Source organism: Triturus cristatus, chromosome 10 (genome assembly GCF_964204655.1).
Source record: "Triturus cristatus chromosome 10, aTriCri1.1, whole genome shotgun sequence".
Classification (NCBI taxonomy): domain Eukaryota; kingdom Metazoa; phylum Chordata; class Amphibia; order Caudata; family Salamandridae; genus Triturus; species Triturus cristatus.
Genome location: NC_140593.1, coordinates 916128740 through 916153163, shown reverse-complemented (window position 1 = coordinate 916153163; position 24424 = coordinate 916128740).

Genomic DNA, 24424 nt, shown 5'->3' with positions numbered 1-24424 from the left:
AAAGACTAGTGTTATACCCCTTGTGAGTGTGCTCAGGCAGAGCCTTTGTGATGTACAAGTGTAGCAGGTGACAGTTCCTTCCCGTCATCAAGGCAGAGATGGCCCATCCTGCCAACAACTATTCCCCTTCAGTCTCAATGTCTGGGAGCAATGCACAAGGACCAACTGCCAGCTGCACCTGTCCCTGGGACCCAGGATGCAGGCTGCAGCCATCAAATGGTTAGGACAAGAAAATCTCCTCTTTCTAAATGTGCTGTGCAAACAAATGATGGACGGAATAGTCAAGAAATCAAATATTCACCCCCAGTCAAAAGATCTGGGTTAAATCCATTCTTTTGCTCACCATGCCAGGCCAGTTTGGACCAGCCATATGCAAATGATGGGTGATACTCCAAAACCGGTCCCAGGATGCTTGTTTCTAGTCCAGGGAGGGCCTGGTCGTGCTGTTCAGGTTGGACTGTTCCCATGGGGAGCAGGGTCAAGACTGATTTGCATATGGCTGTGCCCAAGCTTGGGTGGCATGGTAAGCAAAGAAATGATGGGTTAAAACTAGATCTGTGACTGGGGTGAATGCTTTGATTGGTTCAGCATTCGGTCCATCTTCTGTTTTTGTTGCGTGTGTTACCCTTAGTGGTAAGGGTATGCTCAGACGTGGGTCCAGAGCTCACAGTGCCACTGGATTCAAGCTGATGAGTGGTGATACCCCAGACCTGATTCCGGGATGCTTGTTTCTGGTCTAGTGATGACCTGGCCCAGCCCCACCGGTTCAATTATGTTTTCCGGCAGACACACCCTGTATAGTCATGCTGTACATGGTGATATTTTTATGTTTGGTTTTTGATTTTGATTTACTACAAATATTTATAAATTATATACAACCTTATAGTGCCATTCAGCCATATCTCTTCATCCGTTGGCATGTTTGGTTAGTTTCATTGGTTTCTTTCAGCTATTTTTTTCCTTTTATTTACATCTGCACTCATGCTACATGACCGTTCCCTGTGTACTTCTCTGATGCTTATGTACTTGTGCCTGCTATAAAAAAAACTGTGAAATAAACTGATAACAATTATCATATGCTACGTCTAGTGCATCGCCACAGAAAAGCTTCCAAAACCCTCGCTCTCTAGTTCATAACATTGAATACAGTCTCGATGTTTGCCAATTAAATTCAGTGTTGTTAGCCCAGATTACATGACTTTAGAAATTAGTAGAGGGGACCACAGGAGGGGGAGGGGGGGGGGGTGTCCACAGATACAGTGATGATTCGCTCCTATTTAAATTTCGTCTTAATTATTGATTTGAGGGATGAACTTGTCACGCCATGTTTGCAGAACCACAGATAAAGCGTATTTAAAGCATGAAAGCTTGTTACTAGGGATTGATTGCGTTTGCGATATTTTACGGCTAATGAATGGGTAATGGAGAGAAGTCACGCGCAGGAGCAGCTGCAGACTTTGATAAAGAAGGAGTGATGGGGAGAAGACGACGATTCTGATGTTTTGACCTCGAGGACAGCCTGCGTGTCGAATAAGGGAAAGTAATGTAAAATCGACCAGATGCCACAAACTATTGGATGATACATCACATTAAAGCAATTCAGCTGTCAAACAGGTTTAGATTTGATTAAACGGTGGGTCGAGGTCTCCATCCAACATGTTCTATTTTTCACAATTAGAAGGTTTAGAAGTGTCATATGTTGACACGGTGTCACTTGGAGGCGTTGGGGACTTTCGGGTCGAGTAAAAGGCATATCTAAACATGTAACGGGCAAGCCTAAATTTTGAGGGACATACTTGCTTTGCTTATTTCATTTTTAGAGACAAAACATTTGGAAATTCAACAAACTTCATTGTTTATTTTCCCTCACTGAGAGGTGATTTTGTGTTTTTTCATGTGAACATTAGAATGTTGGGAGCTCCTCTTTGTGTTTGTCCCTTTTTAATTTAGAACATTCGGCTATCAATAGTAGGAATGTTTATTTACCTTTCAATGGCATGGAATATTGTTGACAGCCTGATTATATTGTGATGTATGGCAATAAATCGGTCTGAAATAACCCACATATCTGCAAGTGATACTTTGAACAAGGCAATGATTTGCACAAGCTAGTGGGCCACACTCAAAGATAGGCTAACAGCATATATTTTTTCACACAAAATGTACATCTGTAGATTTACTCCAAAGTAAATCTCCTCCTGCACCTAGCTGTAAATTGCCGCTTTCATTCGATTCACCATTTTATGCATAGATTTACAATTTAGGGCCTGATTACGATGTTGCTTACTACTCTTTTATTACCTTTAGGGCTGTAGTAACTTTAGAAATGTAGAGGCCCGATTCACAAAAGTAATCTGAGACAAAATCCTAACTTTACAACTTTCGGTATTCACAAAAGTAATTTAGGAGTAGTAAAGTTAGGATTTTGTCTAAGTTTGTCTTAAGTTTTGGTCTTAAGACAAAATCCTAACTTAAGTTAAACTTAAGTTAGGATTTTGTCTTAAGACCGATACTTTACTACTCCTAAATGCCCTTTGTGAATACCGAAAGTCGTAAAGTTAGGATTTTGTCTCAGATTACTTTTGTGAATCAGGCCCGTAGATTACGAATAGCAATGTGTTTACTTTTTTGTGGGCCGGTTGTTGAGGTAGTCTGTTCCTTTTTAAACCTTTCCTTACTTTTTCTCTAATCTTCTGCCATTTTTGTAGCAGATCCACCAATTCCTCCCACATGTACTATTGAGCAGCAAACTGACATGCATAGAGATCTCCCCACAGCAATGATAGGAGAGGTGGAGGCAAAGATTGCAACTCATAGGTTTGTGAATTGCATTTTGTAGTAAGTAGCACTACTGTAATACTGCTTTATGTACTCCAAAATGCCGTTGTTTGTGAATCAGGCCCATCATAATCTCTATAATGCTTGAATCGTGTTGCTATATAGTAATAGTGCCTAAGAGGAGAAGAAAAGGAGATTGAGCTTGGGCACGTTTGCCAGGAACTACGGGAGAAAAGCACCTTTAGGGTCCCTGGAGTTCTCCCCCTTCCTTCCCTTGTGGTTGTTGTTGCCAAATGACAGCTATGCCAGGACCAGGTTCTGATGCTCTTGATACAGTTGGCATTCAGGTGCAGTAGGCAATCCAAAGGCAAAGTGGTGTGAGTGGAGATCACTGGGGCTTTCTTTGCCTAGGTCAGAGTGGTTAGAATGTGTAGAACTATAATCCTTTGCTGTCTGCTTTCCCCCACATAAGATATTTTTTTTTAAATGTGCAAATTTATAGTAAATTGAAACACTTTTGCAAATTTTCTTGAAGTTTGTTGAAGCAAAGCCCTCCATATTCATGCACATCTAAGTTGCATCTTTTGTGTGGTGTGCACTAAAGTACCATGCGATGAATCCTGGCAAGGTGGATATCTTGAAGGATGGGTTGTAATAATCAGAAATATATCTCAGGGCTAAGATTCTGGTGAATTTGTTACTAATTGTTCAGTATAATAGACCAATAGAAGCAGTCTTGCATCAAGAAAGTAGACAAACCCCAGCTCCAGTGTCACTGGCAATAAGGGAGGCTGAGAGAATAATGAACTTTAACAAGGATTAACAATTTACTAGCCCATGTTTCCTGTAAGCAAACTATATTACGGCCCAGGAACTTGCCAGTCAGATGCCTAAGGCTGTCTGTCGTTTTTTCTCAAGGCATCAGGATTCACGTTGCGGACTTGGCAAGGGCAGCCATGGGGGAGAGGGTGTGGTCCATCGGCTAAACTGCCGACTTTGGTATTGGAAACCAGGGTTCGAGCCTCGAGGTCGCGTCCACATCCTGTGATTCTGGGCAAATCACTTAATCTCCCGTCCCTGAACGTGTAATGTAAATACGGTGCTCATGTGAAGCGCTCCAATATCTTCGGGTCGAGTCCGCGCTATATAAATATGCCCAAAAAAATAAAAAGCCAGAGTGAGGAAGCAGCAGTCGCAAACCTCCAGAAAACAACAGGGATCCCTCCTGTCACCCGAGATCGCCGCTGTGGCCCGGTAAGCTTTTTTTATGATGGTGTGTTTGTATGTATGAATGTATGTGTCCTAGTGTATGCGTGCTGTGAGTATGTTTGTGTGTGGGTATGTGTTTGTGAATGGTGGGTGTATGTGTACGTGCTTTTGAATGCATGGGTAAGTGGGTGTGCATGCAAATGGGTGAGTGGGAGTTAGCATGTGTGTGTATATGCAGCCTGACTGCCCCACCCCGTACCTGCTCAAGTAACCAACTGTCATTGGATGAATGATTGCTCAGGGTTGTAAGGTATCACTGAAGCTTGCAGAGTCATGCATGCCCCAGTAGGGCAATCAGCAGCCTTCATTTCAGGACACAGACACGCTTTTAGCACCTCGAGGTCGCCGGGCTGCACCTGCACCTCCGATATATTATAGTTAAAAGCAAGGGAGATTTGGGTCACGTGACGCTGCGGCTGCATGTAATTGGTCTGTCGGTTTTGTCAAGACTATACACCACAGACCTCTGTCACAGCACTAAATGACATTGGTTGCTGTGTTGGAATGAATTGAACAAGCTTGCTTTCGGCAACTACATCCTATATTTGTAAAGCTTCTACGTATAATTGACAGGAAAGCCATGCATGAAGAGCTAGTCAAAGGGCACACAGCCGTACTGTACAGCGGATAACATTTCAGCAGCATCTGCAATCACGCCAAGTTATTGCTTTGGATTCCTAGAGGTCTCCACAACTCCAAACAAACATAATTTTTCAGGTTATATCCACTTTTCCGAATTGCATTCGGTCCTCTGTCGTCCAACCTGCACTGCACTGACGCAAGTGTGCACTTTCCCTCAAGCCTAGATGTCGGTACGTTTCAGCCTGTTTTTTTTCTCTTTACTATGGAGTAGTTTCCAAGCGGACATAAAACACTCACTGTTATCTAAACTGCCCTTGGTTGTTAGCTTCCATTCCTAAGTAAAGCTGAAATAATGGTTCGTATTTTCCGATCTGTATTTTTATCAATCGGAAGGAATAACTAGAAGAGAGTTTTTTTCTTCTAAAAGTAACGCTTGTTATGTTATGTTGTTATGTTGTTACTGATTTTTGTACCGCGCACAGCTGCCCCAGCAAAGGGGCGTCCTGGCGCCAAAGGTGAACACAACAACACAGCATGCCAAGGGATTACTTTGTTTTATTAAAAAGGAACGTTTTAATAGCCCCTCTAAACCTGGTTAAATCTTCCACAGCACGGATGTCAACGGGAAGGGCGTTCCAGAGCTGGGCCGCTATCACTCGGAAGGAGCGGCCACCTGTCCTATTCAGCCGAAAGCGTGGAACAACAGCCAAGTTCTGGCCCAAGGATCTCAACGAGCGAGAGGGAATGTACGGGGTAAGGAGATTCATAAGGATAGGAGGGGCCAAGCCTCTTAAAATTTTGAAGGCCAGGCACAACACCTTAAACTCAATACGCCGCACAACAGGTAGCCAGTGAAGAGTGTACAGTACTCCGGACACTGAGCAGCGTTTGGGCAACCCAAATATTGCTCTTGCGGCAGCATTCTGCACTCGTTGTAACCGCGCAAGTTCAGCCTTGTTCGTGCCTGCAAGCAGCGAACTGGCATAGTCTATTCTGGAAAGAACCGAGGCCTGGACCACCAGCTGTCTTGTACTGGCGTCGAAAAATTTGAGCACCGGCCTAATGCTCCTGATAATGCCAAAACAAGAGGCAGCTACCTTCTTCGTATGGCAGGTGTAACTAAGTGCCGGGTCCAGCCAAACCCCGAGGTTCTTTAACTCAACTACAGGAGAGGGGATCAAACCTAACTCGGAAGGCCACCAACTTTCATTCCAACAGCCAGAACGCGAACCAAACACCATCACCTCTGTCTTCTTGGTGTTCAATTGGAGACAGTTTTGATTCATCCAATTGGCCACCGAACGCATCCCCTCACAGAAGTTGCGGGCATCCATAGCTGAGTCCCCACTTAGTGTGACCGCCAGCTGCGTGTCATCCGCATAGGAAACCATTGTCAGGCCCCAGCTTTTGACAATAGCAGCCAGCGGCCTCACATAAAGATTAAAAAGAGTGGGGCTCAGAGATGAACCCTGAGGGACCCCCAGCGTAAGCTGGTGAGAGGTGGACTTACCGGGTGGTATTGCTACCCGGAAGGATCTGTTGGAGAGAAAGGAGCGGAACCAGCCTAACGCCAGACCCCTAACCCCCGCTTCCTCTAACCGCCGCATCAAGATGTCATGGGACACCGTATCGAAGGCGGCACTCAGGTCTAACAAAAGGAGTGCCGCTGTGTGTCCGGTGTCCAGCACGGAGCGCAGATGTTCAGCCATATATAGCAAGGCAGTCTCCGTGCTGTGGGCTTTACGGAAACCATTTTGCGTGGGGTCCAAGATATTAGCTTTATCCAGATGGTCCGTCAGGATCCCATTCACATGAGTTTCGATGACTTTGGCAGCCCACGGCAACAAGGAGATGGGGCGGTAGTTCTCAGGTTTAGTGGGGTCGAGGGTGGGCTTTTTCAAGATGGGAGTAACTACCGCTTCCTTCCACTTGATAGGAACAATCGCTGACCCCAGGGACATATTAATAAGGGAAAGCAAGGGAGCACGACATGTATCCTGCAGGTTTTGAAATAAGGCCGGTTTGAGGGGGTCTGCCGGGGAGCCAGATTTAATTTTTTGGCTCAAGAAGTCAAAGCCCTCCTCTGATAGGGGGGCTAGACAGTCCAAGATCACATCCTTGAACTCGGGGCAATCAACTGGCGTCAAACCGTGCTTGGCGGTAGGGAAGGTTTGATAGATAGCTTGCACCTTCTGCACAAAGAACAAAGCCAGGCGCTCACAATGGGAGTCTGTGCATATTTCAGCCGCAGGGGTCCTCTTAGTTATAAGGTCCTTTAGGACCTTAAAGATTACTTTGGAGGGGTTCGGGCTATTCCGAAACTCCTGCGCATAGAAAGCTGCGCGTGTACGACACACCGCTCTGTGGTATGCCTTAGAGACAGTAAGGTAGCAGATCTTAAGCGCGGGATCATAGGCTTTCCTCCATCGCCTTTCCGCTTGCCTACATTCTCTCTTGAGAGACGCCAGTGTCTCATCATACCACGGGCTATGGGCCTTAGTCCGGCAATTGGAACGTACACAGGGAATTAGAGAGTCCAAAGCCGAACCAATCCAAGTGCAGAATGCATCATACCCACTGTCCACGTCAGCAAGGAGGGGTAGAGGACTATTTCCTAAAAAACTATAAAAATCATCAAGCTTTAATTTACACCACTGGCGGGACAGAGATGTTTTATTCTGAGTCACGTACAGAGGGTCTGCCACAGGGAGAACTGCTTTCACCAACATATGATCTGTCCAGGCCAGCTGGGCGGGGTGACCTAGAGTAATCTCCTCTAAGGAAGTGAAAAACGGGTCCAGTATATGACCCCCAGAATGGGAGGGGGACATCACTCTCTGTGTAAGCTGCAAAGCTTCCAGATCTGCAAGACAGCTCCTAATAGGGGCTTGGGAGGGACAATCAAAATGCAAATTAAGGTCGCCAACCACATTAAAATTTGCACAGCCGAGAGCTTCTATACTAATGACGTCCGGGAGAGCAGCCCTAAATGCCGCATCGCAGCCCGGAGGCCGGTATATTAACAGACCTGAAAAACTAAAACAAGGAGATAGCGAAATTCTGAAACGAGCACATTCACAGCCTGGAAGTGTTAATGCTTTCCATTCGCATGGAAATCGCCGTTTCACTGCCATAGCAATCCCGCCGCCTCTCGAACCGCGGTTGAGCGTTACCACGGTATACTCAGGGGGGAAGGCAAGATTTAAAATCGCAGTGTCGTCGTCTTGTAGCCATGTCTCAGTCATAAACATCACGTCAGGGGAGTCATTGGTGACCATGTCAAAGATCTCCGCCTGATGTTTAACCAGAGATCTGACATTTAGGCTGTATATGCTGGCCGTGTTCCCCTCCAGCGCGCTCAATTGCCGAGCTGAAATAAGGCTGGAGCGAATGCGAGCTGGGGGCGACAAATGCCAGCAACAACAGGTACACCGATAAGGACCCCTTAATGGTGCTACAGGCGGAAAAGGACAGACGACGCAGAGGTCACGAATGGCCAATAGGTCAGCTCTACCATACCTATAGGACGAAGTAGCCATAGTTAAAATGAAGAGTCTGCCGCGCCCTGCGCCTCCTTAGCGCAGACGGGCGCAGACGGGCGCAGACGGGCGCAGACGGGCAGGACTCTGGCTTGACTCAGGCGCGAGTCAGGCGCTACCGCTGCGCGTCACCGCTGCGCGCCAGTACGAGCTTTAAGTAGGCAGAGAGGCGTAGCAGCGGCGCTGGAGCGCTAACCCCAGAGCCCAGGATGTGCAATTCGCCCTCAGCAAGATGGCGGCGGCGCGTCACGTGACCCCGTGACCCCAGGACCCGCAAAATGCGGTGATGTAAACAATTATGATGCGAGCAAGGGCCAGGGGGGGGGCGCAGCTTTCCTAAAAGCAGGGGAAACGAACTAAAATGAAATAATATCAAAACCGGGAGGGTTAAAAGTTCCTTAAGCAGGCACTACAGTGCGCGCAGCGCGAAGCCCTCGCACAGCGTGGTGGTTACCTTTAGAAGGCAGACACACCTCCTCACTCACCTTAAGTAGGCAGAGAGGCGTAGCAGCGGCGCTGGAGCGCTAACCCCAGAGCCCAGGATGTGCAATTCGCCCTCAGCAAGATGGCGGCGGCGCGTCACGTGACCCCGTGACCCCAGGACCCGCAAAATGCGGTGATGTAAACAATTATGATGCGAGCAAGGGCCAGGGGGGGGGCGCAGCTTTCCTAAAAGCAGGGGAAACGAACTAAAATGAAATAATATCAAAACCGGGAGGGTTAAAAGTTCCTTAAGCAGGCACTACAGTGCGCGCAGCGCGAAGCCCTCGCACAGCGTGGTGGTTACCTTTAGAAGGCAGACACACCTCCTCACTCACCTTAAGTAGGCAGAGAGGCGTAGCAGCGGCGCTGGAGCGCTAACCCCAGAGCCCAGGATGTGCAATTCGCCCTCAGCAAGATGGCGGCGGCGCGTCACGTGACCCCGTGACCCCAGGACCCGCAAAATGCGGTGATGTAAACAATTATGATGCGAGCAAGGGCCAGGGGGGGGGCGCAGCTTTCCTAAAAGCAGGGGAAACGAACTAAAATGAAATAATATCAAAACCGGGAGGGTTAAAAGTTCCTTAAGCAGGCACTACAGTGCGCGCAGCGCGAAGCCCTCGCACAGCGTGGTGGTATAATTTGAGCTGGTGGTTTCTGGTGCTGGGCACTGGCACTTAATTATCAACAAAGGGGCTTGTGGCAGTCTGCCACAAGGCGGTGCTGTTTGGCTAATTTAGAGATGTTAGACCTGGCACCTTGGCGTGAGTTTCCCTTCCACTTTTTGCTGATGTGCCTCATTGTGTTTTGTTGGTGTTAGCTGCTCAGAGCACTGTGACACTGCTGATCAGTGCCACAGTGCAAGTGCTCCCTTTTAAAAATGTATACATTGATTGGTGTCCATGATTGGTTCATTTGGTTTACTGTCAGCCCCTAGTAAAGTGCACCAGGAGTGCCAGGGCTTGTAAATACAAATGCTGCTGGTGGGCTTGCAGCACTGGTTGTGCCACCCACAGAAGCGGCCTAGTAAAATGTGTCTAGGATCTGCCATTGCAGACCCTGCGCACGGTCTGGTACCGTCGCGCTGACTGCGCAAGTGCACCCACTTGCCAGTCCCTAAACCTTCCCTTAACTTCATATTAGTCACCCCTCTGGTAGGCCCAAGGGCAGGGTGCATTGTAGGCATAAGGTAGGACATGCCCTGATGTGTGTGGCATGTCCTAATAGTGAATTACAGCCATTTTCGTTTTTCACTATTGAAGGCTACCTGCTCTCCATAGGCCAGAATGGGCTGCTGGAATTACTACACCCTGTAATCCCAGTGGACTCATAGAGCATGGTAGAAAGTCATGTTTAGTATGCCTGAACTCAGAATAATAAAATACTTCTTTTAGTAAAGTTTATTTTAATATCCTGCGTTTGTAAATACTACTTTTAGAAAGTTAGTATTTAATGATCTGGCCATTCAGTCCGCCTCTGCGCTGGGTGTGTGTGTTCTGCCCAGCAACAGTAAGGAGCAGGGTTGGGGAATTCCAAGAGACAGGCTGGCTGCCAGGTGGTGGGTAGAGAGATTACACCAGTAAGGGTGGGATCCAGTGGTGGCAGCAGATGTGTGTCCAGTGCATGTATTCCCATTCCCAGTTCCCGGGGTAGTGGTACCTGTGTCACGTGGTGGTCAGGTTGAGAAATCAGGGGCGGTAGAAACTGTCTCACCAGTCTTGGGAGGGGTTTGGGGATGAATGTGTAATGCGCTGGATGAATGTGAATGTCCCATTCCCAATTCCCGGAGTAATAGTACCTGTGTCACGTGGTGGTCAGGTTGAGAAATCAGGGGCGGTAGAAACTGTCTTACTAGTCTGGGGGGTGTGTGTGTGTGGATGAATGGTGGGAGTTCTCTGAAATAAGGAGCTTGCTGAATACTTTGGTGTGAATTCTCTGAAATAAGGAGCATGCTGGTTGATTGGGTGTGAGTTCTCTGGGATAGGGAGCTTGCATTGGGGAGTGATTCCAAAAGTAGTGGCTGAGGTGTCTTCCAGCCTAGCGTGGTGGAAGAGGTTCAGAGTAGCCCACCTAGGTCTTGGTGTAGGGGCTCACGTCCTGTCTCTGCAGAGAAGGAGTGGGTGGGACTGCGTGTCTCCAGGTGCCCGAAACCCAGTCTCAGGGCCTGGATGGTTTCTTTAGGGAACATCAGGTCGGGGGCCTAGGCTGTACCAATAGGTCATTTGAGGAGGATCTCCCACTGTCTAGAGGACGTGGAGTGTCTGTAATCAGAGCTCCAGTAGTCCTGGTGTCTGGCGGTACCGCTCCAGTTGGGAGGGTGCGGAAGTCCAGAGGGAGGGGTGAGAGGGGGAGGGATTCCCCAGTGGGAACCAGTAGGTCAGGGACCAGCCGGGAGGGCTGAGTCGCCACTGAGTGACCGTGGTGTCGCCACTTCTGTCCTGGGGGGTCTGCACGCACTGTCAGAGGGACAGGAGGTAGTGAGATCAGCGCCAGGCAGACTGTCACACGACCCATTAGTTATGTGTCACCCTTGTTAAGTCCTGGTTCGCCAGGCATCTGACCAAAGGGTACGTCCCTCGGTTGGGGAGCCAGTAGTCGGTGTTTCCGGATCTGGACGTAAGGGCAGCTGTAGTCCTGAGGGCAGGTGGGGCTCATCTTAAGTGAAGAGACCCTGCTCTACAGTGGAAGGGGGTGCAGAGGGAGGGAGTCCTCGCCTCTGACCCCTTGGATCCCAGGTGATAGACCAGTTGGTGGAGAGAGGTCCTGAACTGGTGGGAGAGTTGTGTTCTGGTGGGTGCTTCCCTGGGAGGGTGCGGAACCCCAGAAGTAGAGGTAGGGTGGGGCATTCTTGCCCGTGACCTCTGGTCAGCCTGAGGGTGCGGACCCTAGGTTGAAGGATTAGTGGTAGTTGGGAACTACACTGAGAGGGAGAGTGGAGAATGGCTTGTATGCCAGGGGTTACTACCCCCCACTCTGGGTTTGGCAAGGACCAGTGGTATCTGGGTGGCCTAGGGCCTGGTCCTGGCCGTGGACAACTAGGTAGTACTAGTGGGGTAGCCCAGTTGGGCCTGAGTTTTTTTCCGGTTGTTTCTTTTCAGATGGAACCATGCTGATTGAGAATGGCGTAGAACCGGAGAGTGTCCCTGCAGTGCGGGCCTGCGTCCGTGTTCTATCGCCCCAAGCAGGGAAGACCATCACGGTGGTGATTGGTCTGCCCTGCGTTTTGGCTGGAAGGGGGTTGTGTTGGACTTGGCCCTTCTGGCCGGTTCACCCCTGAACTTTTTGCTTTTATTGGTGACTTGTGTTAGTGATTTTTGGTTTCTGCGCACTTTGTCTGTGTCCCAGAGTAAAGTGCGTGCGCACTCTGCGTGCATGTGGTGAGATAGGCCTGCCCTCCCATAGGAATGCATGGGGAATGTATGTGTCCCTGGTAGTTCCTGATGCGTGGGGTGTGCAGGCTCGAGTTTGGTATGTGCGGACTCGTGTGATCGAATGCTGCACGATGATGTGTGCGGCGTGCATGTACCTAGTGTGGAAGTGCCACTTCTAGAAGTGGGCACTTCGGTGTGCAGTGTAAAATGTGTGCCTTGTCTGGCGATTGGCTGGTTGAGGTCATGTGACAGGCCAGGGAATCCCCAGAGTCAGGATGAGTCACCCAGTGGTGAATGGGAAGATCAGCAGCTAGATGGGTGGGAGGAGTACACCTGGGTCCTGAATAGGGCTGGGCTTTCCCCACACAATGCTGGCTCCGCCCCCTGTGGTGCGACTGATGACCCTGGCCTGTCCTCTGAATAGGGAGAGGGGCTGAGCAAAACAAAGTGCTCAGGAACCAGTTGTAACTGGTTCGCCCCTTCCCTGCACCTTGAGACAAAGGATTAGGTGTATAAAAAGGGGCTGTGTCCCCTTACAGGTTGTTTTCTTTTTGGATCCTGACAGGGGGGGGCTTGCTGCTGGTGGAGCCCAGGAGGGACCGCCATGGGGGCTACCTCCCTGCTGGAGGGCCCTGTGTGCTGGCCCCTGGGCCCTACCTTGCCCCCTGGATGCCCTCAGGACCTTGGGGACCTTTTTGCTGGTCCTGTTGCTTTACCAAGGCTTGTTAGCCTGCCAAGCGCCCTGGGAGCGCGTGGGCCTCGCCGAACGGCGCTGCACGACGGGCGAGGAGGGAATCCCCAGCCTAGGGATTCCCCCATGGTGTGTGCCTTGCGGGTGCCCACCCCGCGTATTTGATTGCTTAGGGTGCGCAGGTGCCCACCCTGTGTCTTCGTTTTTATTGCCTAATTAATGCGGGTGCCCACCCCGCGCTTTAGCCTCTTTAATTGATCACCTGATCTCGCGGGTGCCCACCCCGCATGGCCACCTGTTGTCTTGGCTCGCGGAAGCCCGCCCCGCTTATTGCCTTATCTCCATGGCGGGAGCCCACCCCGCTTACTTGTGCCATCGCGGGTGCCCACTGCAGAGTCCCGGGTCCCAGGAGGGGGCCCGGGTAAAGTAGAAGATGCCGCAGAGGGGAGACGCCGCCTCCCAGGCAAACGGTGAGTGCGGGCGTCCCCCTCCTCTGCTACGTGCAGTTTTCTTTATTACAGAGCCGAGAAGGCTCCAACGAAGGGCTCATGTATGTTGGTTTTGAGCGCCAGGGCGCTCCAAAGGGGGCAGAAGTATTTCTGAGACCTGAGTGGCTCCCACCCCGGTGCAAGTTGGTTCCCGAGCCTGCGTGGCTCCAACGACGGGCATGAGAGTTTACAGAGCCTACGAGGCTCCAACGCTGGGTGCCAGTTCCTCGTGTGGGGACATGTTCTTTTCAGAGCCCTGAGGCTCCAACGAAGGGGCCATCATTCTTGTTCAAGAGTCCCCCGAGTGGGACTCCAACGACTTGGGCATCATTATTCTGAGAGCCCCAGATGGCTCCACCGAAGGGGGCATAGTTGTTCTAGAGCCTAGAGGGCTCCAAGGATTGGCGCAGTTTGTTTTGAAGGGCTAATGAGAGCCCCCTGCCGCTATTTGCCTTCACCAGCTGCGCAGCACTTAGTGCCAGCTGCAGCGTTTAGGCCCTGTGCTTGTCCCCAGCTCCTCAGCAAGTAGTGGGCAGCTGCTACATTTAGGTTCTGGTGCAACCTGGACTATAATGTGATTTTGGTGCTAGGAAATGTACTGGGTAGTATGTTTTGCGCACCCTGTGTTCGTGCTTATGGGGTTAGGAAATGTACTGTGTATAGTATGTTTTGCGCACCCCATATTTCATACCTCTAGATAGGATTTCTGCCTAGGCGGTTGTTTTACCCGGTTAGGTTGGTGTTAGGGAGATGGTACTTCCCTGTGCGATATACGCCCCTAGAGTAGTTATACTTAGGTGGTTAGGTCTAATGCGTTAAACTGAGAAATTGCATAAATGTGTTTATGCCCCTGTGATGGATGCAGGATAGGTTTTATACCTGATGCTAGTGTGATAACGCTGAGGTCATTATTGCGCCAGTAGTTACTGGTTGTGTTCTACAGTGCTAATTTGTGTTATGTTCTACATGTACATTTGGTGATTTGTGCTAATTCCGGACAGTGGTCCATGCGGCCCTGTCCCCTGTACATATAATCCCTTGTAATTCTGCCCGTGCCTGTTGGCACATTGTTGAGTGTGTGTTCTTATCTAATGTGTTTTGGTATAATACAAAGGTTATTTTTATATAATACCTTGTGTGGAGTTTCTTTTGTGGTGGGCCTTGGGTGTTGTTGCTGGGTGCGCGCGCAAACGCTTTACACATTGCCTCCGGGATAAGCCTGACTGCTCGTGCCAAGCTACCAAGGGGGTGAGCAGGGGTTATCTTTGGCGTGTAACTCCCCAGCCCTGACTAGAGTGGTGGTTTCTGCCTGGCTTTGGCGCAAGCCCCAGCCAACCAGAAATCCCATTTCTAACAAGAGATGACCACAATAATAGTTTATTATCAATTCAACATACATTGAAAATTACTAATACCTGCCACCCAAGCATTTCTTATAGCTTTGGGGGCTTGAAATAGTGCGAATTGCCACCCTTGTAGTAGTGTAATGATTAGTAGTTGTGTTGTTACCATCATTGGCAGCATAACAGGGGCACAGTGTGGTGCAAGCTGCAGGGGCCTATAGACGAGAGCCCTGACACTGATTATTATACAAATTAAGCACTGCGTTTGTACAACCTTAGTTTTACTTAATTTCTCTTAAACCTGAGTTACGTGCTTATTTCAATCAAGTGTTGATCAAGATAGTCGTGTGTTTTTACTGTGGTGCACCAGTCAATGAGGGAGGCAAAGCCTCAGTGAAGTATCTATCACTAGTGCAGCAAGGGTAGAGGCACAGGGGCTCAGGGATCTGAGGGGCCCACTGCACCCAAATCATAGTTTTTTTCTTACTAACAAATGAAAAGATGAGGGCAAGTTTTCCTGTTTGCATTAGGGCCCATGGCACCAATACTGTTGTGTCTTCCAGGGACTACACGCGGAGACAGGTAAGTGAACATATACTTCTTTATTTCCTTTTGCTGCAGCTGTGCCCACATGCACGTCAGTCCCATGCCCTCATGTCCAGAATGCCCTCCCCACCCCCTGACCAGAAGTGGTGTCCGGTTCCTGTCCCCTCCCCACCAGTCGGGTACAGGGTCCTAGTGCCCTTTTGACCCAGGTCACTACATCTCCCTCTCTGTTGCAAGAAACGCGAGAGAAAGAGCGAGAGAGAGAGAGAGAGAGAGAGAGAGAGAAAAAAGAGAGAGAGAGAGAGAAAGAGAAAAAGAGATGGAGAGATATTTATTATCCCCATCATTACAATTCTTCAATCAGTCTTTTTGGCCTTTTGCTCACTCTTCTTGGACGAGTTCCTTCCTTTTCTTTCTGTGATCCCTCTTCTTGTCCCTCACCGTGGTCTGGTCTTCTTCCTTTGTTGTCTGTAGCTTCATGTCTTTCATGTGTGTCACTGTTCACTGCTGCAGTGTCCTCTCCGCCTTCATCCATGGTCTTCAGCCCCTTGAAGTGAGAACTGTTCCTTGTTATTTGGTAGGGGCCCGCCGCCGCAGTTATCATTGGCCCCTTGACATTTGTCACTGTTAGCGGTTCCTTTGAGAACGGACTGTCTGATTTTCTCAGTTGCCACTAATGCACCACTACTGAGTCCCCTTGCTTAAGGTGCAAAGGAGTGGCATGTTGCCACGCGTCGGCGTAAGCTTTCATCTTCTCTTTGGACTCCTGGTCTCTGACAGCAATGCTGCTGTGCTCTGGTGGCGCCGTTGCTTCTACTTGTGGTAGCCTCGTCCTGCTTGTCCTTCCCAGCACTAATTCAGCGGGACATCATCCCGTGGAGCTGTGGGGGTGTTTCGATAATCTCGTAGTACTTGACAGAGTGCTTGCCCTATTGATATCTGCACCAACTTTGTTCTTTGGACAGCCTTCTTTATGTTCCCCATGAACCTCTCCACCATGCCATTCGCTAGTGGCTCAGAGGCATTATCTTCCTGTGATGAATGCCTAGGTAGTCCATGAATTTTCGAAACTCCTCCCCTGAGAATGGAGGACGTTGTCGGTTTTTAATGTCTGTGGGGAGCCCCAGGCCGCGAATATGTCATCCAGTATTGGCAGTGTTGCGTTCGCCGATGTCGATGATATTTGTCATACTACAGGTAATCTTGAATATTCATCAATGATCACAAGCAAGTAGTTGCCCGTGTCCAAAGGCCCATAGAAGTCTGCTGCCAACATTGTCCACACTGCTCCTGGAAGTTCCGACATTTGTAACAGTTCAGGTTTTGCTGGCTGTCCTGTTGTTTGGCAGATGTGGCAATTCATGATAGTGTCCTCTACCATTCTGTCTAGGCCAAGGAACCATACTTTCTCCCGTAGCAATTTCTTTGTTGCGACCATGCCCCTGTGTGATTGATGTACCAAATTTACAGTTTGTCGACGTAGTGCACTTGGCATTACTATCCTTGTTCCTCTCATTATTATTCCGTTTTCTATCTCTGATAGTTCTTCATGTATCTTTTTGAATGCTAACATTTCCTCCTTGTTGACTCCTTCTCCCATGGTGCTGTTATTTTGAAGTGTCTCCGTCTCTGCTGTCTTGTCACCACTTTAACCGCTTGCATTGTGGCATCCCTCGCTGTTTCTCGCTCTAGTTCCGCTATTGTTATCGGTGCCGGAGTGTTCTGTCTTAGCACAAAATTTAGGTACTCTTCTGCTATTGATGCATTTTCAGGTGCCTGCGGTAAGGGGTGCTGTGACTTGTGGTCAGCCGGGTTGTGTTCTTTTCCCAGCTTGTGCACGGTCTTGAAATCATAGTCCATCAGTCTTATACCCCATCGCTCAATGCAAGGCGGTATCTTTGCATTTAGATTGCCATATATTGTCACCAGGGCCTGATGATAAGTTACGATGGTGAATGGTTTCACGTAGATCAACATGTGGTAGTGTTCTCACCCCCAACCACTGCTAGGCTTTCCTTTTCTGGCTGGGAGTATGCCCTTTCGATATCAGACAGACTTTTGCTTGCATATGCAACAGTTTTTCTTGGAGAATCCCTACCCAGCAGATGTTGTGCTAAAATTGCTCCTAGTCCGACCAGGCTGGCGTCCACCATCAGCTCCGTGCATAGGAATGGATCGAAATAATCAAGATGATCCACAGCTATTACAGCATGTCTGATGGCCTCAAATGCCCAATTGCATTCCTGTGTCCAGATGAATTTTCTGACCCTGCTTCGTTAGATCCCGAAGCGGTGTGCTCACTAACACAAAGGTGCCGATTACGATCCTGTAAAAACCGGGTACGAACCGTCGGACGGAGCATATTCTCCGTCCGACGCGTACCCGGTCGCAACAATATACAAACATGGAAGTACGATTCGCACGGAAATACTTTTTCCGTACGAATCGTACCAAACCCCGACCGACGAAAATAAACATACAAATGTGATCCGGGGAAGCGCCGACGTGACGTCGGGACGCACGCAGCCTGCCATTCACGAACCAGGAAGTATGATTCGCACCGACGTCATCCCGCACGGAGAATATTTTCCGGCAGCCAAAAACTGCCGGGAAATCAGGACGATGCGAACAAGGAGTACCTGCACGCGACGGACAGACAAGTGGTTGACGACGCGAACCGGCAACACAACAATACAGGTACGTCCCGTACCCACGCCTCAAGAGCGTGGGTACGAGTCGTACCATGCCCACACCTACGTCACCCCAACAATGGCGGGACGGCTGTACCCACGTGGCAAAGGCCTGGGTACGGCCCGCACAAGCATTCCACAGCGTGGGTACGGATATGTACGGTACGGACCGTACCCCCACCCCGTATGCATGGAGCGTACCCCCCACCCCAACAGTGTAAGTACGACCTGTACCCTCACCCGCGTATGTATGGAGCGTACCCCCACCCCAACCGTGTATGTACGACCCGTACCCTCACCGCGTACGTGTGGAGCGTACCCCCCATGCCAACAGTGTACGTACGGACCGTACCCCCACCCCGTATGCATGGAGCGTACCTCCCACCCCAACAGTGTAAGTACGACCCGTACCCTCACCCGCGTATGTATGGAGCGTACCCCCACCCCAACCATGTATGTACGACCCGTACCCTCACCCGTGTACGTATGGAGCGTACCCCCCATGCCAACAGTGTACGTACGGACCGTACACCCACCCCGTATGCATGGAGCATACCCCCCACCCCAACAGTGTAAGTACGACCCGTACCCTCACCGCATATGTATGGAGCGTACCCCCACCCCAAACGTGTATGTACGACCCGTACCCTCACCCGCGTACGTATGGAGTGTACTCCCCATGCCAACAGTGTATGTACTGACCGTACCCCCACCCCGTATGTATGGAGCGTACCCCCCGTGCCAACAGTGTACGTACGGACCGTACCCCCACCCCGTATGCATGGAGCGTACCCCCCACCCCAACAGTGTAAGTACGACCCGTACCCTCACCCGCGTATGTATGGAGCGTACTCCCACCCCAACCGTGTATGTACGACCCGTACCCTCACCCGCGTACGTATGGAGCGTACCCCCCATGCCAACAGTGTACGTACGGACCGTATCCCCACCCCGTATGCATGGAGCGTACCCCCCACCCCAACAGTGTAAGTACGACCCGTACCCTCACCCGCGTATGTATGGAGCGTACCCCCACCCCAACCGTGTATGTACGACCCGTACCCTCACCCGCGTACGTATGGAGTGTACCCCCCATGCCAACAGTGTATGTACGACCCGTACCCTCACCCGTGTACGTATGGAGCGTACCCCCCACCCCAACAGTGTATGTACAGACCGTACCCCCACCCCAACAGTGTATGTACGACCCGTACCCTCACCCGCGTATGTATGGAGCGTACCCCCCACCCCAACAGTGTATGTACGACCCGTACCCTCACCCGCGTATGCATGGAGCGAACCCACACCCGTGTATGTCCTAAGCGTACATATCCTGAAATAGGAGGGTTGGGTGAAGAGTCCTCCCAGCAGTGCCCAGACACAGGAGGGGTGGGTGCCTAACACTCCCAGCAGTGCCCAGACACAGGAGGGGTGTGTGCAGAGTCCTCCCAGCAGTGCCCAGACACAGGAGGGGTGTGTGCAGAGTCCTCCCAGCAGTGCCCAGACACAGGAGGGGTGGGTGCCTAACACTCACAGCAGTGCCCAGACACAGGAGGGGTGTGTGCAGAGTCCTCCCAGCAGTGCCCAGACACAGGAGGGGTGGGTGCCTAACACTCACAGCAGTGCCCAGACACAGGAGGGGTGTGGGCAGAGTCCTCCCAGCAGTGCCCAGACACAGGAGGGGTGTGTGCAGAGTCCTCCCAGCAGTGCCCAGACACAGGAGGGGTGGGTGCAGAGTCCTCCCAGCAGTGCCCAGACACAGGAGGGGTGTGTGCAGAGTCCTCCCAGCAGTGCCCAGACACAGGAGGGGTGGGTGCCTAACACTCACAGCAGTGCCCAGACACAGGAGGGGTGTGTGCAGAGTCCTCCCAGCAGTGCCCAGACACAGGAGGGGTGGGTGCCTAACACTCCCAGCAGTGCCCAGACTAAGGAGGGGTGTGTGCCTAACACTCACAGCAGTGCCCAGACACAGGAGGGGTGTGTGCAGAGTCCTCCCAGCAGTGCCCAGACACAGGAGGGGTGGGTGCCTAACACTCACAGCAGTGCCCAGACACAGGAGGGGTGTGTGCAGAGTCCTCCTAGTAGTGCCCAGACACAGGAGGGGTGGGTGCCTAACACTCCCAGCAGTGCCCAGACACAGGAGGGGTGGGTGCCTAACACTCACAGCAGTGCCCAGACACAGGAGGGGTGGGTGCCTAACACTCCCAGCAGTGCCCAGACACAGGAGGGGTGGGTGCCTAACACTCACAGCAGTGCCCCTGCAAAGAAAAGGGTGGAGTACCCACAGATCCAATGCCCACAAATGTCAGTCAGGTGCACAAAGATCCTGCAGTACATGTACCACATGTGTGTGAGGCTGGGAGTATACACATGCATAGCGCCGAAAAGAAAACATGTCCACATGAAGTCATGACAACAGTCTACATACACAAGTACAGTGACCACCAAGGACGCCACGAATGATGCAGGTGGAGACATCGCTCAGCATGCATGGCCCAAGTCTAACGAGTCCGTCACACACCCAGCCAATGTAGACACAGCTCAGCACCACATATTGGAAAGACCCTGCAGGGAAGATGTCAGGTTACACAGAGGAAGGAACACACCTTGGGACGATGTCACCATGCAGTAACTGCTTACATGAACAAAGTTATGTAGCCAACAGCTTGTGATGGCACACAGATACCAGGGTCCACCCTATGACCAGCACAAGACTACAATTCCCACACACCCAGCACATTATCACCACCCAAAATAATGGGGCAGGTCCACCAACAGCAATACCAGACAGACAGTAGTGTACTAAGGAAAAATAAATTGCTTTATTCAGCATCCAAAAATCTGTTTGTCCCTTGAAAGTTCAAAATGTACAATGCCCATAGGGCAATCCAAAGTTCAAATCCAGGTGGGGGACACAGTGGGACGCGTGTCCCCTAGCTTGCCTGCACAGTCAGACTCCTTCGTCTTCCAGAGGAGGGAGGGCATCATGTGGGGGGGAAGGACCAGGCACCGCAGGGACATGAGGGTGAAGGGTAGGCGTCGTGGGTGCAGGGATGGAGGACTCCACCACAGGGGGTGGGGCAGGGCCAAAGGCGGAGGCCAGGATGGCGCTGTACACCTTAGCAAGGTCCTCCAGCGACTCCCCTGCACCCGAAGGAACTACAGGCCCCAAGGAGGGGAGGGGGTCAGAGGGATGGGTCGCAGCGCCACTGGGGGAGGGTGTGGACAGGGGGGGGACTCAACCACCCTGACCGGGGACTCCCTTGACCGCTTGCGGGGTGGGGTGACTGTAGGGCTCAGGGACAGAGCGGCCATGAAGGAGTCTTTGCCAGATATGTGGCCAGGAGAGCTGAGGGGAGGGGATTTTGAGGGAGTGGATTTGGTGGAATGCGGACTCCCACTCTGGCTGCGTGTCTTACTTTTGCCCCCCGACCCAGTGGGTGTGCCTACTTCACCCTGTGTGTGCGTGCCAGGAGGTGTGCGTTTGACCTTCCCTGCTGGTGTGGTGCCTGTGTCTGTTGTGGTGGGTGCATGCTGACGTCTGGGTGTACGTGGGACAGGCATGGGAGTGGGAAGTGTGGATGGGTCAGGGGTAGGGGGTTGGACGAAGCGCTGCAGGAGACCCACTGCTGCAGTAGTGTCGAGTCAATGGACCTCAGCAAGTTGCGTTGGTCAGCCTGCGATGAGAGTATGCCTCCATGTTGTTCAGCACTTGGCTGTGGCCATGGAGGACATTAAGCATCGCAGCCTGACCAACCTGCAACTGCCGCTGGATGTCCACAGACTCGGCATTGGCAGCAGCAGTGGAGACAGGGGCAGGGGGTGCAGTGCCTGGCAGGAAGGAGACATGCGGTGACTGGGCACGCTGGGAAGGGACACGAGCAAGTGGGAGGCGGCTGATGGCAATGGAGGGGGCGGGGAGAGATGTTGTGCCGCTGTCAGCTGCTGGTGCAGCCTCCCCCCACTCGGAGAGATCATCCTCTGACCCGTCAGCTTCATATTCTGTGGTGGCAGTGGACAGGTCCTCGGCCTCACTCTCCTCCTCCTCAGTTCCACTCGATGTGCCAGGCACGATGTCACCGCTGGCACTGGTGCTCGGTCCCTCCGCTCCGTCTGTACTGATGTCTCCCTCCGTGTCCCCCGACGATGCTGTGGGCAAGGTGAAGAGACAGCAATTAATCATACACCTGTATTCATATGTCACATGAGTCCAATCTACATAGGTTACAGTGCATAGCCTGAAAAGAAAGATGAGTAACATCTTCAAAACAAGGTACATATGTAGGGCATGCAACACACAGTTGGTTGACCCACCATGCCACTGAAAAACTGTGGAGAGCATGACACAATAGCAAATGACATGAAATGGATTTTGACAGAGGAGCCAGGCCCTGGGGACAATCCAGCACTGCATCTGCACCACACAGCGTCGCCGAAAATAGGGATGAGCAGGGACCATATCCATGAACTTGAGGCACATGCTGCATAGGTAATACTGAAAACATGCCCACCATGACTGGCTCACTGCACCTTGAGTGTATGTCCAGACAAACATCACACACTGGCCAGACCTAGCAAGGAGATATCGGGTTTTGACATGTAGGCTTTGCCCGCACCAACCACCCCCTACATGAGACAATTAGTTGAGACACAGGAAGCACTTACATCTCTTAGTCTGGGTGAAATACACATGGGCTGCATAAATGCAAGATTGGACACCAAATACCCAAGGTGCGCCTGTCCAAATAATCATGTACAAATGGTCATCATCAGATGATTGTAACAAGACACACAGGCACTGGCCACCGTGAGTATGAACAAGGAAAATCAGGTCAGGCTGTACAGTGGACACTTGTACTACATTTTACGTCAATATACATGGTGCCAGGGGACAATGGCACAGAGCACAACCTATGCTGTGGACACTGAGAGTGTCCACATTTTGTGATGACACACATGACACCTAGGAAAATATGCCCCAGGGGACAGTAGTGGCCACACAACTCCATGGTCCTGAATGGGAATGACTGCAACACACGCCACCATCCCTGCACCATGCGTATTGCACACTCATGCACATCATGTCACAGGCCACAACATAGGACATGCGTGCTGTAAGGCATGACACTTGAGAGACTAACTCCCATGTCTGGACTCTGCATCAGTGCCAACTGACATGGAACCCACAAGTACTGAACTGGACAGGGCACAGGCAAGGTCCCAAAACCTGTTACACACCACCCCCACACATGATGCTACAGGCATTGTTCATGTGGATAAAGTGCCAGCCTAGATAACCTTGTGAAGGAGTGACTACACACAGACCAGGGAACACATTGCAAGGAGGGGAAGGGAGGCAGGAGAGCACCGCTATACTGTGGGTAACAGGATCTGCACAGCACCTTTAAACCCTGGCAGTGTATCCATGCAACTGTGCACTTACAAATGCTGGTGACACACAACAAACACACATGTACCTACCCCCTTCCTGCTGCTGCTTCTCCTGTAAGCGCCTGTCCAAGTCTGGAAAGACCACCGCCAGCACACGCTTGTGGATGTGGGTCAGACGGTGGCGCCCGCGGTTCTTATGGGTCTCAGGTGAGTCCCCCAGCAGGACCCGTGCGATCCTCCGCGTCCAGCACCGGATATCCTGCCAGCGTTTTCTCACCTGGGCCAGGTGCCGCTTGCGACCCTCCGTCCTCCTCACGGCACTGACGGCGTTCATCCAGATCTGCTTCTTGGCAGAGGCGCCTACCTGTGAGGATGACCAAGTGACACTACATCAATACACCTGGCACATGTCACAGAGACACATATTAGAACAAATTTGCTGTTTACAACAAGGCATAGTATGCATCCAACGCATTGCACCTTTGTCATAGGGACATGATCCTCTGGGGAAGGGCAAAAGCAGTACGTGCCATTGAAAGTACACAGGTGGAATGAGGGCAACGACACAATCAATGATCCAGGCTCACACTGTGCATCAGAAGGTACACCAGGATTATGTGCAGCACCTCTAAGCAGTCACATGCCACAGGCCACTGACGCTACCTCAGCAGAGTACACAGACACACACAGGCACAGGACATTCACCTGCCATTGCCAAATGCAGCGACAGACCTCACTCTGCACATGTGCCACCAGACGGGGGGGGCTCACAGGTGTGGGGCTGGCTCTGCACGTCAGACACACAGCACTGCTCCCTGCTCACATCAGATGGGCAGGGTATATCCATCCCTCATGCAGCCCGGGTGCTACACTCCACATATGCACCCACCCACATGACAGGGGACTTACACACACACCGATGTCCAGGGTACGAACACATCATGTGGACACTCTCAGCACAGGTACACAGAACTAACACACATCTGTGGGTACAGTCACCTGTCACACTGGGTTGACCACATAATCAAATGAGGACTGTAGAGGCTACATTCCCAGGAGGACAAGACAGGCAGAATGTGGCATGCACCATGCAGTGATTGTCACAGTAAACACAATGCAAGTGAGGACGGCAGACATGCACCACAGCATGCTCTGGCTGGGAGACATCAGGCATTCCCGCCCCTGGGACCCCCCCCCTACAGTACATAGCATGTGTGTCACACCTGGACACAATGCCAGAAGTCACAGTCACAAAA